The following is a 16,252-nucleotide window of genomic DNA, read 5'->3' as shown; positions in this document are numbered from 1 at the left end:
CAGCCCGCCAATGCCTGTGTCTGTTGATATGATGGACTTCAAATCCTGTCTGAAGAGAGGGGTCTTCTGCTCCTAGGATCCCAAATCCCACCTTAGTCCCTTCTCCTTGCACTGAGCTTAGCTCCCCACTGAAGAACACTTTTTTGCTCACTTTCACTCCTTCAATAAATATTTATTAGGCATCAACATATGCGAGGATACCCCAATGAATAAAGCAGACAGAAATCTTTGTCCTCGTGGAGCTTATCTTTAAGTGAGAATGGTCAGAAAACACAGGTAATGATTAAGTCAGTTACAGAGCGCTGTGGAAGGAGGACCAGGCTACAGGAAGAATCAGAGCAGTTCCGGTGGATGGGCAGCTCAGGGAGGGCTGCACAGAGGAAGGATGAGCCGCTGAAAGTAGGGTGCTCAGGTGTGGCCTCCGGAAGAAGGCAGTATTTGAGCAGAGAGTTGAAGGAGGTGAGAGGTAGCCAAGATGCTAGAGGGAACAGCATCAGGCAGAGGGAACAGCCTGTGCAGGAGCCCTAAGGCAGTTTGGGGGGGAGTGGAGGGGAGGAAGGGAAGGGATGTGGTCAGGGTGGGTGGAAGGTAGAGGCAGGCGAGGAAGGGAAAGGACAGGAATGGGGCAGGTAGGGCACAAAGAGTGTTCTCAGCACAGGAGCCACGTCAATGGCTGCACTAAAGGTCCACTCTGGCTGCCCGTGGGAACTGGCTGCAGAGGGGAGTGGAAGCTATGAGGCTGGTTTCGAGTGGCCAGGTGACAGATGATGACAGAGAAGATGGGAGACTTGGGCTGGCTCTGGATATATTTGAAGCTCGAGCCAACAGGTGTTCCTGCCATACCAGATGAGGGGTTTGAAAGAGAGGACTTGAGCAGGACTCCCAGACATGCGCCCTGAGCGTGCGAGGCAGCGGTGCCCTCGGCACGGGGGCCTGGAGCCAGAGTCAGCCACAGGGCCCTAGCCTGGAGCCTAAATCTTGGGAAGAAGTAGAAATCGAGCTCGCAAACTGTTAAGTATTTTCTATCCTCCAGCTTTCATGATGATGAAATAGAAAAATATGTGAAAAGCTGTGGTTTTTATACTGCTGAAAGTTGGCAAAATGTCAATGACTGAATTAATACTTACTGCACATGTTGGGGGTTCTATTCACGGGCCAGCAATGTTGGAGTAAGTAAAAAAGCAAAGACTTCTATAATTCATAAATTAGTGTGTACTTTTTTCATAAAATTTATTTTTCTTGTCTCATTTCAGTACAATCATTAGTTATATTGTATAGTCAAGATTTTCATATATTTTGTCTTCTAGTAACATTAATGATATAAAGAACTGAAAACTGAATTGCACTCAAGTGTATAAAATTTGAATGTATTTTGGTCACAAAAGTAAATGAAATGTAAACGACAAATAAATTTAAATTATTTTTCATGTATTTTGCTTCAAAAACTCAAAATTAGCTATTAAAATTAAAAAGCAAAACGTTTTAATTATTAAATTAAAATTATAGCTGAAATTTTTATTTAAATTTTTTAAAGTTTAATTAAAACATGAAATATTCTGATAAAAAAAATGAAACGATTTGTGATTCCCCTGGGCATCGTTCATCCAGTTGCCCCCGTGTTTGGACTTACACGTATGCAAATTTGAGACTGAATCGCTTAATATTGCACACGGGGCTCCTCAGCAGCCACGTCCCGCTGTTGTGAAGGCCACGCTCGTCTGTAGGTGCCTCTGGAGTCACAAATCGGAATAGGAAGGTGAGTAAACAAGTGGACACTAGGCACTACCAGGCACTGATACTTCATTTCACATGAATTTATTACATTCTCGCTGAAAAGAGGGATTTGACAAGTTAATCCATTTGTCTTTGCTCTCACTGAAGCTCTTCGCTGCTCAGCTCCTCCCCACACTCAGAAGCGGTGTCTGTCTCCAACCCTGGCTGTGGCTGCACCACAGACCTCCATGGCACTCAGACCACGACTAGGACTGACACTGAGGGGCTCCCGGGGCCTGAAAGGTGTCAGACTTGAGGGACTTCAATGAGAATGTGTGGCTTGGGGGTTGGTCCTGCCCGACCAGTGCCAAGTCCGTTGCACCCCCGACTTCCTCCTCAGTCAACAGACTTTGCACACCTAGCAAGTCTTTCCTCCTCTACCCCGCTCACTTGTTATTTCACCACGTGTCCAAACTTCATTCTCTGTGCCACCTTAATACGTTTCAGATCTGTTATCACCTCCTTGCCAGCCAAATGAGAGACGATTTTTTTTTCAAAACGAATGATGAATGAAGGAACGAAGGAGCCAGATGATGAACAACGGAATGTCTTCTCCTTTCTTGCAGCTCGAGTCTGCTTTCACATTACTGTGCCCACGGTGGGTGCTCAACTTGCAGAAGAAAGGGAGGAAGGAAGAACAGAAGGACCAGGGAGAAGAGAACAAGAGTGCTGGTCAGTAGATGTAGAGTTCCCCCTCAGAAACAATAAGAAGCACAGTGAGTATTTCTTAAGAGGTTTAATTCTCTACACATTTCAATATCCAAATGGTAGCTCTTATTTTAAGACTATATAGATGCAAGGAAAATGAAGGCCTTCCTTAGGTCTCATCAGGGAGTGTCAGTGAATATACTTGCAGCATCCAGCATCTATACACACATGAGGACATCTTTAAGAAATAGGCCAAGAACTGAGGTTCCACAGAGGGTCTCTGGTTGTGAGGTCTGTCATAGATGGTGGAGGAGTGCGTGAAAATAGCCAACACATTTGTGAAATGATCCTTAATGCCTTTAAACACCAGTATGTGATGGTTAATGTCATATATCAACTTGACTGGCCCACAAGGTGCCCAGATATTTGGTTAAGCATGATTCTGGGTGTGTCTAGGAGGGTGTTTCTGGATGATGCTAACATTTGAATCAGCGCACTGAGGAAAGCGGGGTGCCCTCCCCAGTGTGAGTGGGCCTCATCCAATCCATTGAAGGCCTGGCTAGAACAAAAGGCCGAGGAAGGGGGAGTTCTCTCTGCTTGACTCTGTGAGCTGGGACACTGGTCTTCTCCTGCCTTAGGACTCAGACTCAGGCTGGAACTTACACCCTTGAATCTCCTGGGTCTCCAGCTTGCCAACTGCAGATCCTGGGACTTCTCAGTTTCCATAATCACATGAGCAATTCCTGCTATATATACCTTCTGTTTCTCTGGGGAACCCAGACACACAGCATAATTGGTGGGGGTTTTGTGTTGTTGTTGTTGTTGGCACGAATTCTCCACTTATCACAATGTATAGAATTTTGATCAAGAAAAAGTACATGGATGCCCTCAATGACCACGTTCTGGCACATTTTAAACTGCAGAGCTGCTTGCACCAACATCACTGGCCACGCTTTATATGCTCATGCTCGCTGCCCAGGGACTTTAATCCACATGGTCAAGGTGGTGTCAGGCTGGCAGAGCAAAATCATTGCTATTTGACTTTCAACTGTGAAATTTTGCAGTAATATTATGAGTTGGTCCCCTTAACAGTTGTCTGACTTACAAACTCCTGGGAAGGTGAGAATGACTTAGAGTTTATGGGGAGGAGTGCTGGTTCATCACAAGAACAGGGTGCTGTGAAGGCCAGGGGGGCACACACAGGCTGCATTCTCTTCTCCCACTCTGATTTTCCTTATTTTCAGCCTGACATCTCTTTTTTTTTTTTTAATAGATTTGCTTTGAGTTCTTGCACATTTACAAAATCCATTTGAAAACTTGTTGGTTGGAGAATGGAAGTGATTTTATGGTTGGAAAGATTGTCCACAGGTTTTTTTAAAAGGAGTGGTTTCTGATTCTGCATTCAGAAAGAGCCACAGTCTTCGTATTAATAAGCTTGTCCAGTTTAAGAATTAGATGAAGTCAAAACACAGGACCCAGATGTGGAAAGTATGTTTCTGTGACATTGTCAGTGGCTTGGCGACGTCGTCCCAACGAATTCTCTCCCTTAAATGGCAGCTTTTAATCTGCGCTGGAGTCATCGGCTGTGGAGCGACGGAGGAGAGCAGTGCCAGGGAAAATCCTCCCCGTGCACCATAGAGTCGCCATTTTCAGACGGAGTCCTGATTTCCAAAGAAAATTTAAAACATGAAAATAAATTAGTAAGGACTAATAATCACTGTATTACTACAGCTATTGTACACATATTTCCCCCATAGATTTGACAAGGAAAAAATCTTTTTATAACACTAGCCATTCTTTGAGGCCTTCTTTCCCCTGAAGGTTTTTCTTGCTCATGGGAACAAGCTGGCCATCGTCCCTGTCCCCCGCGATTTGGAGAGCCAGTCCTGTCTTAGGTGAGACAGATGGATGACCAGTGCCCCCAGCCAGAAACTCTAGACTTTTCTCCCACATCCTTCCCTGGCCCAACAACCTACGCTGGCTCCCTCTGACCACTGCATGCAGTCCAACCTTTGCTTGACCTCCCAGTTCCTGGAGTCATCCCCTCCCCAGCATCCTCACTTTCATTCTAGACTGATTTTCCCAACTCCACTCCTCCCTGAGTCCCAGGCTAGTTCCCTCTCTGCTCCATTTTGAGTCCTGACTCCATCAGAAAGCCTTCCTGGACCATCCCAGCCCGTGGAGTTTAATATCCAGTTCTGTCATAGCATTAGCTCTTAAGTGTTTCTTGGGATTCTTCACTCATCTGTTTGTTTCTCCATCAAATGTTGATTAAACCCCTCTCTGCATCAGACTCTGCTCTAGGTACTGAGGTGCACAAGTGAGCAAGTCACAGCCTTGCTCTTTACAAGGACATCGTTCTATTCCCCCACGGCGGGGACTGGAGAGGAACACGCACTGCCATGGCAGTGCGTTGTCTTGCCTCCAGGTTTAGCTGGAGCTGTGAGTCCTTCGGGGATGCTTGGGAGGTAAACTTCAGAGGAAGTCTAAGACCGGGCTGGGCAGGGCCTGGATCCTTGACTTTGCCAAGGTTTCATCAGACTGAGTTTGGGCACATGTGGCCTGGTCTGGAAAGGGAAACTGGCAGCAGAGACCAGGTAGAACGTCCTGAAGTCATCCACGGAGGAGATGGGTCAGGTTTAAATGAAGGCCCTGTGGGTAGGACTGGAGAAAACGGCAGACTTAGTACTTAATGTGTTTTTTAGGAAGAAACCACAGCTGGTATCAGAACAAAAGACAAGTGGATTTCTACCAGAGTTTGTGTTTCCAATTTTGTCTAACTATAAACATGACCATTATCCACCTATTCGTTCTTTTATGTAATCAATAAATTAACTCTTACTATTTGTTGCCTCCTCGTATGTGCCCAGACTAGAGATCCAAATATCAGTAAGACCAGTGCTGCTCCCAATGGGCCTCTAGTCCAGTTGCAGAAATAACGACACTGCAGTGCACGGTCTGCAAAGACAGGCTTGCATCACGTGCCCCAAGGGTCAGGGCTGCATGGAGCATTGAGGCTGCTGGTGACATTTTACAGAGACCCGGGACTCCGGAGGAAGGGCATCTTCGGTGAGATGCAAAAGAGGCCACTGCGGACCATGCCTGGAGTCAAGAGAGAGGTGAAAACTGGCCCTTGAAGTTATTATGGGAAAAACTGATGACTGATGTGGAAGCATTTGAACAACTCTAAAGCCCTGCCCACAGTGTTATAAGGGTCCACAGCTAGCACAATGTCCTCCTCTCCAAAGGAAGCCAGCGACTCCGCCCCTGGTGTGGCTAGGGGTTATTGTGGAAGGCATTTCCATCCCATTTTCACATTCAGTTGCAAACCTCAGTGAGTGAGGCATGGTTGTCTCCATTTTATAGACAGTGAGACTGAGCCTTTGTGCAGGTAAGGAACTTGCAGAAGGCATTGAGCCAGGAAATTCCGGAACTGGGATGAACAAAAGGTCTCCAGAGTCCTCTCTGGAGCTTGTCCTAGGGCACGGGGACATCTTCCACTTGCATCTTCTCGTGCCACCAAAACAAACTAAGGAATTTAATTATTTGAAGGTTATTTTTGGCTCCATAACAAACACAAGTGGAAGTCTCTGTTGGCAGAGTTTGGCTCAAAGGAAGCTAGAGTTCATCAGTTCCAATCACTGGACAAAGAATTCAGGGACGGCCTGAAAACACTGGGTCCCTTGACCCCGGTGGGGAGGGGCGAGGGAGCACACGTGGAAAAACTGGCATTTGGTTGCTAATTAAAAAAAATTATTAAATTTATTACCAAAGTATCTTTTGAATTAGACATTCCAATCGTCTTAATGCTTAAGGATCATTTTGCTTAAGAACGAAATAAAATGTGGATGCATGAACATTTTGTGAAAGCATAATCATTAAATTGCATCAGATTACGTGCCAACTATTTTCATTTCTACGTTAATAAAAGTTTAGAGACACAATAAAAAAAAAGAATTTAAAATAAACTCCCAAACCTTCGGTTTCCAAAATGAGATTTATGTGTTTTATGTTGGTAAATATGTACTTTGCAGCGTTTATTAGATCATCTTGATTTCTGGGAACGTCGTTTAGAAGCATCACATTGGTCGAAACCATGCGTTTTAACACCTTTGTGGATTGAAGGTCTCCTCATCTTTCTTCATTTTCCTCGCTCTCTTGTCTTTACGCTGATTTTTCATCAAACCCAGTGGTACAGGGACTGAGAGCCCGTTGCTATCATTCTCTGGGTATTTCCATCTGCCTCTAAGTGCCCACTTTTTCTTCTGTGCACCCTGATGTCATCTATCAAAATTCTAAACAGTTTCTCACTTTGCCTTCGAATGCGGAGCATTGGTGCTTTATTTTTCACAGCAATGCCAGTATTAGAGAACAATTAATGATGTCAGCTTCCTGGCATCATTTTTGAGATATTTCTGTTACTGAGAATCTTTGAGGAGGAAATGCAAAAGTGCACACCCGGACTTTTTCTCGATAAGCTGCAGAACCAGAATTGGCCCTTTGATAAATGCTTTCTGGTAGTTGTCTTTAAGGAGCTAATTTTTCAAGCTTAGAGAGAGAGAGAGAAATAGAAAGAGAGAAATTCCTAATTTTTCAGGTAACCAATGACTTAAATGGAGGAAAATAGGTAATTTAATAAAGACGTTTTGGCACATATTAACCATATCTGCTTGGTTCTGGTATAACGCCAACCTCCCTTTGATTAGCAGCAGAGGTATTTTCATTTGGGGGATTGGATTATTTTTGAATTCTACTTATTATACTAAATTGAATACCATATTATGAAATCCATTTCAACTTTTATGGACATCCCTGTCTCCTCCAGGGGCTTCTTTAGGCATTTGGTTTATTGGGGAAGAGTCATTTATTCTCTGCAACGATGCCCACGGTGCTGGCACATTACAGAAAAGAAAATAAGCCACAAAATTCAAGTTCTTATTGCAGAATAGTATCAACTTACATGATTTTCTTAAAATAATGGAGAATGTTAGAATATGGCATCCTGGGGAAGGACAGAGGATTCTTGCATATCTAATCAAAGTGTTATCATCCCAGAAACATATCCATAATATGACCTTTGTCAGCTGCTTCATAGTGAAGAAATCTTTTCAAAAAGGCAAAAGTTCCCAACGAAGCATCATAGGCTGCAAGGAATTCTCAGAAAAGAAATTGCATTTTCAACAAGAGCCTCCAACTGCCGAGACGGCCCTCCGGAGATCACCACGACCCTCTTGCTCTTGTCTTAAACTGTCAAAGTTTGACTTGTTTTGGACTTTTGAACAATTCAAAAAAGATACTTTCATAAACAGTTTTGTAAACGACAGCATATCTAATTCCTTGGCTTTTGAACACGGAGCTGAGTAGAGCACAGGGAGCCAACTGAGAATTTCTCCTGCCGCCATAAAGCAATCTAGGAGGGAAGTTGCCAAGCTGTTGACACAGGGAATGGAAATGGAAATTCTCCAGTAGTCTCCGAGACCCCTCCTTCTGCTCTGCTCTGCCTGATGTTTGTTGATTGGTGCAGTATATCTTGATGTTAGTATCCCATTTCAGAAATGTTCCGACATTATCTATTTGGAAGTTTGAAAAATAGTATAAAACTCCCAGTGCATTTGAGCACACATTTCAACACAGCAATCACAATACCCATTTCCACCGACGCAAGATGCAGGCTTGAACCCAATTCCAATAGCTTCATTGCTAAGTCGATGGAAATCTGAAAATCTTTTGTGGCTAACAAGGTTAGAGGAGGCTGGCTCCTTCCTTCCCGAACATTACCCCCATCCCTGTCGTCAGCCCTCCCTCGCGTTCAGCAGGCAGAGGCCTTCAGCTGAAGAATATGTATGAAGGAACAAATAATCAGAAAAAATGAGTTGGAAAAAAGTTTTAGATAGCAGAACTGAAAGAAAATGAAACAATGAGGACTTGAAAGATGCCATGTAATACAGATTAAACCATTAAAAATGATTGCACATCTCTGAAAGAGAGCAGAAATAAAATGGCTGGAATTTGTTTACTTCTTAAAAGATTCAGGCTCAATTCACAAATGGTGAAGCACGCTGAAGCAAAAGCAACCTTTCACATTGCTGTCATTTAGAGAGTCGATTAATCTGGGAGCCCCTCGTACTTTGGAATTAGCCCACGGACTCCCTAGTCTGGGGTGACCAGACAAACTGCAAGACTAATGATTCCAAAATCACCATTAATTTCATATTTAGACTTCTGTTTTATTTTTATCACCCAAGCACGGGGTAGATGCCAAAGCGAATACTCAGTTACTACTTCTAGCTTGTTAATAATCAAGTTACATTTCCAGTCATTGACATTCTCAAGCGCTACAAACGAAAATCAAATTTGCAAGATGCAACACATTCAGGGAAGTCATATCTGCTATTCCCTTTTCAGACCAAGAAAGACAAGTCTTTAATCAGCAGTCAACTCTGCAGTCTTTGGAGCTGGTTTAAACTAAGTCAGCAACTCTGATTCTTTTATTTGAAGAACAAATAGCAGGATAAAATTCCTAAGCCCTGGAAATACTCCATCATGACTTGCCACCAAAAGATTTTAAATTCCTCAATTCAAAAATGCTAACACAGTCTTTTCTCTGTCTCTCTCTCTCTTTCTCGCTCCCTCCTTTTTCCTTTTTCCTTTCTCCTCCTTAATCCTATAGTCTCAGGAATTGGGAATATTCTTAGGAATATTGATCCTTGGGGATCAGTAACTTCATGTAAGTCTTAGCTCTGTCATTTCATAGCTGAGTGGCTTTGGACAAGTAACTTGACCTTTTCAATCCTCACTTTCCTCACCTATAAAATGGGTATAATAATACTCATCTCACAAAGTTCTAAGTTTTTAACAGGATAACATAAATAAAAATGGTTGCATGGTGTCTGGGGGACACGTACTGTTCAAGACTCTTGGTTACAAATGACAGAAATGCAACTCAGACTTGCTTATTCAAACAAAAGAATTCATTGTCACACAGAAGTAGAAAGTCCAGGGATAGCTGCCTTCAGATCTGGCTGGATCCAGGGGTTCAACAGTGTGGCCTGGGCCGTTTCTATCACTATGGGATCTCCTCTAGGTAAAGATCACCACAATGATCCCAGAGCCATGTGGTCCCGGCTTGGTGCTCCAGCAGGAAATAACTGAACAGTCACCCTGGCAGGAACCTGATTGGTCCACCAGGATGACTGAGGGGAGATTTCTCTCATACAAAGCAGAGGGTAGAGCTTGCAGGAAAGAGCCATGAATGTCACCCACGAGGTTTGGTAAATACTTTCTCCTTTTCCCACTGCTTCTGCACATCAAAGACACAGTAAGCCTGGGTGTAAATGATTCTATCACTCACTGCTTTGTGACCTTGGCAAGTTACCCAACCACTCTGATACCTCATTTATAAAACTATGATAATGATATTGCCTACCTTTTATAGTTATCGTGAGGATGCAAAAAGACGATGAGCATCAAGTACCTAGTTCAGGGCCTGCCACCTAAAAAGCCATTGATAATTTTCAGGTATTATTATTATATTGATTTCTATGAGACCTATCTTTCTAGTGCCTGAGTAATTTAATGAATCTAATTCCTAAGATTAATTCCTAAGACAAAGAATTGAGCCACAGATTTGGCAATGCTTTGCTTGACCTTGGTGCGGGGGGTCTCTGACTCTAGGAGAGTGTCCTGGGCTGGCACCAAGTTGTCTCCACTGTCCAGCCTCATGAAACGGTCCCCTAGTCCACAGACTTTGTAGCAGGCTCCGCGACACAGAGTCATATTCATCTGGGCCCTTATTTAATGGCAGAGACCACCTCTAACTGCCATGGGGGAGAGGAGGCTGCTGGAAGCAGAGCGCCACCCCTCCTGCCGCACCCCTCCACCTGTTCACACACAGCTGGTGATGAACAGTTGAAGACTGAAGAGGCAGCATGTGAGCATGTAGTGCAGAGCCTGGGCCTGGCACACAGAGGTGCTCCGTCACTTTGAGCAGGTTGGGTACAGCTTGGTGGCTCCCTACCTCATGGTAATCCTGCCCTTATCCTGCCCCCCTTCCCTTATCACACCTCTTCTCCTGGCCACACAGGTGCATGTGACTGGCTGGGATGATACATCATTCCCCCGGCCACTGTGATTGGATCAGAGTTCGGCATAGTCACCTGTGCTGGGCCAATCAGAGCCCTTCCCTCGGATTTTTTCAGGGGAAGCTGGAGAGAGAATTTGTTTCAACTCTGGGGAAGCAGAGCTGAAAGGATGTAATGCTGAGAGTCATGCCTGGAGCTGAAGAAGAGAGGAGAGCTGACCCCAGTCTCTGATGTCCTGGAGCCTCCTTCCTTCACTTTCCCGAGCTGGACCAGTTTACTTCCTAATAAAGGCCCTTTGGGCCTGGCTTCCTCCATTTGCATCAGAAAGTGCCCAGACAACCAGCAAAGGCCACCTCACAATGCCCCTCCCTGGGGAGTGGCCACACTCAAGCTTCACAACCCTCCTACCTTCCCCACCTATTCCTGCCCAGCAGCCTCCTGGACCAAGGAGGGCTTCGTCTCCAGTGGCTGCTGGTGAGACAGATGGAGGGTCCACTCCCAGGACCCGTCACTCTGTCATTCCTGACTCCCTGGATTAAACTTGGTGATCTCATGCTACCAACCAACTGACAATGGGACAGACAACCACTCGCACCATCCCCAAGACCAATTTTGCTGCTCACATGCTGATTGGCTCTTCCCATTTTGTCTCTTGTTATTTGAAATCAATGACTCAGTGCACTAGGTCAAGACTGAAGAAGTTCCCCTCGGAGGAACTACAACCACTTATTCTTCAGCTTCATATTATGAAGGCTGAGACAGAACCCTTGGTATGGCTAGTTTTCCTACCTTAATTCTCATTTGTAGTTTCCCAGGCAGAGGCGAATGAGGACAAATCACGATCTCAGCATCAAAATCCCCATGCCTCTTGCTTTAATTTCCAAGTCACAAAAATCCAGGCACTTCTGGCTCCTCCCAGAAGGGCAGAGGAGGCGGGAGACCCACCTCCTCCTGGCAGCCCAGCCCAAGTGCACACTCCCCAGCACTTCACACCACTTAAAAGACTCTGCCCAAACTGCCAACAACGTGTTACAAACAGAGCGCTTCCTGAAAATGGATCAGAAACACTTTGTAATGAGTGTAGGCGCTGCTTTCAAAAAGGCCAACATCTAACAAAATTCCTGGTCCTGAGTGATCCACCCTCAAATAGCCCAGCGCAGGCTGAGAAAACTTCCCCCAAAGCCTTCACATTTGCAGAAGCAGCTCTCTAAGGCAATCTACCCAATGACATAGATGTCGGAAGAGCTGAACTGTATTAACTGTTTACATATATTACATCCCTTCCCTGGATACTCAGTTATCTAAGGTCGCCATATTTTGGAAGGAAGCGCTATCTAAAATTTGGGATGATCTTCGGCCAACGATTACTGGACAACTGGATCCAAATTCCACAAATAACAGTGTTCCTTTACCTGTGTGGGTGTTTCCCCTAATAGAACGCAGGTGCCATGCATTTTCTCTTTCAGGCCTTCCTTTCCACTATTCCTTCAACTCCAGCAGATGCCCTGGCTGCTCTACATGCCCCCTCGACGTGGGGCCACAGGCAGCACGCGGTCAGGCACATAGGGACTCTTGGAAAGGGCTTGTGGAAGGGGTCCTCACTGCAGGGAGAGGCTCTGTTTTGCACCCCCACTACCCCTAGGACATATCCTGGGTAGATGCTCACTGTCCCAGACTGCAAACCCCATTTCTTTATCTGTCGAAACCATTCAACTGGGAGTGCTGTGAGAGCTGTAACAAGTCGCATTAAGCACAGCATCTTCAAGCCCTGCACCAACCAGGCCAGCAAAAGCAGGTCTCAGTGAGAGTCTTCGGAATGGGAATCCTTGTGCCACCTCTGGCAGAGCCCCAGCCCAAGGTGAGCCTGAAGGGGTTCTGGATCTCAGCAGCAACACTCAGGGACCCTGGGCAGAAGGGTTTTCTGACTCTTTGTAGGAATGCAAGAGCTAAGCATGCACAACCTTCCAGGTACGGTGGCACCTTGCTCCCCTTTCCCACCCTGCACCCACCCTTCACCCTCTGTGTGAGGGTGGAGTCTGAAGCCTATCCTTCCCGCCCTTTCTTTTGCCCACTTGTAGATGACACCCCTGTTGCAATTGTACTACGAGCTCCAGCTATGTGGAGAACTAGTGTGGATCAGAGTGTAATCAGAGACAGCTAGCGCCCACCTCCTGGTTCTGAAGGCCCCCACCCTCCACCACAGTGCTCTGGGCCCCCTGCATCACACGCTGGTTGGCTGTACCACCCAGGTCCAAGGTGCTGACTGTGGCTGGCTCTTGGCTCCAACCCTTACAGGAACATAGGGGGCTGAGAAAATCGATGGTGCTAATCGCGAGCTCTCCACTGGGGATGCCATCCTAAAGGAAAACCGTGTGTGAAATACTCAGAGTGGTGAGCTCCGTAATATGTTTCTTTTGTTACATGACCCTCGCACGTTTGTCCGGAGTTTGGGGCTTTCAAACCACACAAGGTTTTATGTGATCGTTATAAAATCCCTCCTTTTCCCAAAGGCAGGGTAGTAAGGATTAAGTTTGACTACTGAAGACAGCTTTGTTGTAAACGGTCTCTCATGTCACAAAAGTAGCTTGGAGAGAGAGGCTTATTAAACAAATTTCTTAGGTTGCAAATCACTGGAAGCAATCACATGTCGCGTTTTCATTTGTATAACCTGAAAGGTATCCGTTTGGATGTTTAAAGAAGGAAGCAAATTAACATCGTTCCCGGTGCTCACAAGAAAGCCGGCTGATCGTAAAGGACATCCAGGCAGGCCCGGGAAGAAGCCAGAGTAAAGTCGAGCACGCACTCCTGTGGTTTTCCACCTCTCTTGTAAAAAGTCATTCATGGGAATCGGTGTCCCGAGACGAAAGGGATACGAATTATTAATTCGAAGATGGGAAACCCCAAAGGAACCTCACCCGTCTAGTGCAATGCTGTCCTCCTACAAGCAGAGCAGTCAGGTGGATTGCACAGTGAGAGGCTGGCGGGACCACAGCCCAGATCTCCTCACCCTGTGTTCCTTACACCCCAGGCTATCCCCCCGCCCCCCTGATGTGGAGCTATCCTTGTGTGGCTTTAACGAAAGGAAGTGCATGTAGGTGAGGATGCAGGGGTAATGGGACAAGAGAATGAGGCATAGGGAACTTTTGAGAAAAGGATTTGTTTTTGAAAATTATCACCAAGAAGGAAAGAACTTAGCAACAAGTGCAGGGCGTGCAGAGTTTAGTTCTGCCCACCGGAGAGTCTGAGATATCCCATTTTAGAGTCTTAGTCTTTGGCAGGGCCAGTCAGTGGGCAGGGGTGGTGGCCCTTCCCCTGCCTCCTTTGGTTCCCAGACCCCTATTTGGCTCCTGACCCTGGAGCCCCTTGTGAAGGCAGCTGCAGTGTCCCTCAACCTCTTAGCAAGGGCGACTGAGTCCTGTCAGCACAGCCAGGCCCAATCATACGTCCTGGATGCCACACTCTCCTACCCTCCCCAATGCCACATAACCCATCTAAAAGGCCATTGGATCACCACACAGGCCTTTCTTTCCTGGGGTGGGAATCAGAGAGGCCAACGCTAGCTGGTCCTTTTTATTAATAGTTTAGGAATTCATATTAAAATACTGTTCAGATAAAAAGAGAAGTAGGATTTATGTGCTAGTTCTAAAACTACATCACAGTACACTTGTTAGGATGCTAGTAGGCATCCTGATTCAATTTTGGTGTTATTTTCCTTTTCAGTTCTGTTGGGATCCAAGCTCTGATTGGGTCCTGGTAGTAAGAGACGATAAGAGGACAGGTGTATTGTTGTTGTTGATGTTTATTACCCCTCTGTGCCTGCCCTACAAAGAGTTGCTTATTATAAAAATCCTTTACCGATGAGGACATTGAGGATTAGAGTAGCTGATGAGTTTCCTAAAGTTTTGCAGTAGAAATAGAAATAGACCAGAACACATAGACAGAACAAATACAACAGACCACAATAGAAAAGACCAGAACAAATAGCAAACGTATTTCAGTTCTCCCTCCATCTTAGCTTAAATGCTTATGGCTGTCTGGAACAGTGCTGAGAAGGATTCTGAGAGTGTGTCCAGGCTCAGTGGAGAAAAAGTGTCTTGATTTTGGAGTAAAAGCACCTTGATTTGATCACCACTGTGTACTGGTTCATTTTCCATGAGCAGCTAGTTCAAGTGGGTTTCAGCCAAGGAGTGGGCTCCATGGGGCTCTTGAGAGGATCCATGATGTGGCCTGTAGAGGGTCTCCAAGGCCCGTCACAAGGCAAAGCCTGCAGAGGTTCTCTGAACAACCTTTTACTAATGATGTTAATATGCTGGGTCAGGTCATGCGAGTCACAAACACCAAGACATGAATTTTGGCCCAATCCCAGCAGAGGAGTTATACATACTGGGAAGGCAAAGATTTCTCTCCCATTAAGAAAACAGAAAAACTAGGAGGTCCATGGCATGGTGGCTTAGAATATGGGCCTGAAATTGCCACCAGGTGTTTGACCTCCCTCAAGCTTTGGGGGATACCACTTGCTTGGGGTGTTACCGCGATGAAGTTGGATATGATGTGTCTATATTATTTCTTAGGGCTGCCATAAAAAGTACCACAAACTGAGTGGCTTGAAATAACACACACAGTATTGTCTCACAGTTCTGTAGGCTGGAAGTCTGAAATCGAGGTGTCTACAGGGCCATGCTCCCTCTGAAGGCTCTAGCGACTGATGTGTTCCACGCATCTCTTCCAGCTTCTGGTAGTCCCGGGTGTTCCTTGGCTTGTAGATGCATCATCCCCACCCTCCATCTTCACACAGAGTTCTCCCTATGTCTCTGTCTTCACGTGACCTTCTGCCTATGACATCGGCCACAGTGGATGAGGGGCTCACTCCAATAACCTCATTCTAACTTCTTATCTCTGTAAAGATCCTGTCTCCAAAAGGTCACATTCTGAGTACTGGGGGTTAGGACTCGGACACATCTTTTGGGGGAACACAATTTACCCATAATAAGGTCCGCACAACACCAAGCAGTGCCTGGCACCCATGTGCTCACCGAATAGCAACTGAGACTGGCCTGGCCGTCAGGGCCCAGGAACCTGGGAGTGTCTAAGTCACGGGGAGCTGGCAGCACCTGAGGAGCCCTGGACAGCCACCACCCACGATGGGCACTAGAGGCTGACCCCAAGCTCCTTTGCTGGCAAGGAATCCCACTGGTGGCCGCTGAGTCCCGCGGGTCCCTGCCCTCTGGGAGCAGCCCGGGGGAATGCATGTGCACCGGTCGCGCAGACCCCTGAAGTGGGAGTTAGCAACACGGTACTGGGTGCACCTGTCGCCGTGTCTCAAGGCCCGGCCTGTGACTCCACACCTCTCCTGGCACGTGGCAGGAGGCATACACGAAGGGGTACGGGGCTGACATCTGGTGAACTGAGGCATACAACCTGAGAGGCGGAAGCGGAGGTGGGGAAGGTGCTGGCGGAAGGGCCTGCAGTGGCAGCAGCGCGGAGCCTGAACCGCGAGGAAGAAGCGGGGCGCACAAGCAGGGCAGGAGGACCCCGGCCTGCCGGCGCAGGACAGCCAGCGAGACTGCGCAGAGAGGGGGCGGCCCGGCGTCCCTGCACTGGGCATGCTCCGATCCTGGCGAGCGCTCGGGGGCGGAAAGGGGGTGCCCGTGCTCGGCCCCGCCCCCGCCGCAGTCGAGGCCCCGCCCCCGCGCCTCGGCGCCGCTTTCCGCTCGCCCAATCCCCGCCCCATTCTGAGCCCTGCCCGAGGG

At 46.7% G+C, this 16,252-nt stretch overlaps 1 long non-coding RNA gene across 1 annotated transcript; it reads right to left on the bottom strand.

The window, feature by feature from the left end:
• Positions 1 to 1,205: 1,205 nt before the first annotated feature.
• On the bottom strand, positions 1,206 to 16,121 carry LOC139074334 (uncharacterized). Its single transcript, XR_011523863.1, has 2 exons — positions 15,921 to 16,121; positions 1,206 to 4,082 (listed from the first exon to the last, which is right to left on the bottom strand). It is a non-coding gene; the product is annotated as an uncharacterized lncRNA (long non-coding RNA).
• Positions 16,122 to 16,252: the final 131 nt, after the last annotated feature.

The sequence above is a fragment of the Equus przewalskii genome, chromosome 1 (genome assembly GCF_037783145.1).
Source record: "Equus przewalskii isolate Varuska chromosome 1, EquPr2, whole genome shotgun sequence".
NCBI classification, from domain to species: Eukaryota; Metazoa; Chordata; class Mammalia; order Perissodactyla; family Equidae; genus Equus; species Equus przewalskii.
Note: the sequence above shows the minus strand (reverse complement) of the source record. Positions and strands in the feature narration are given on the sequence as shown.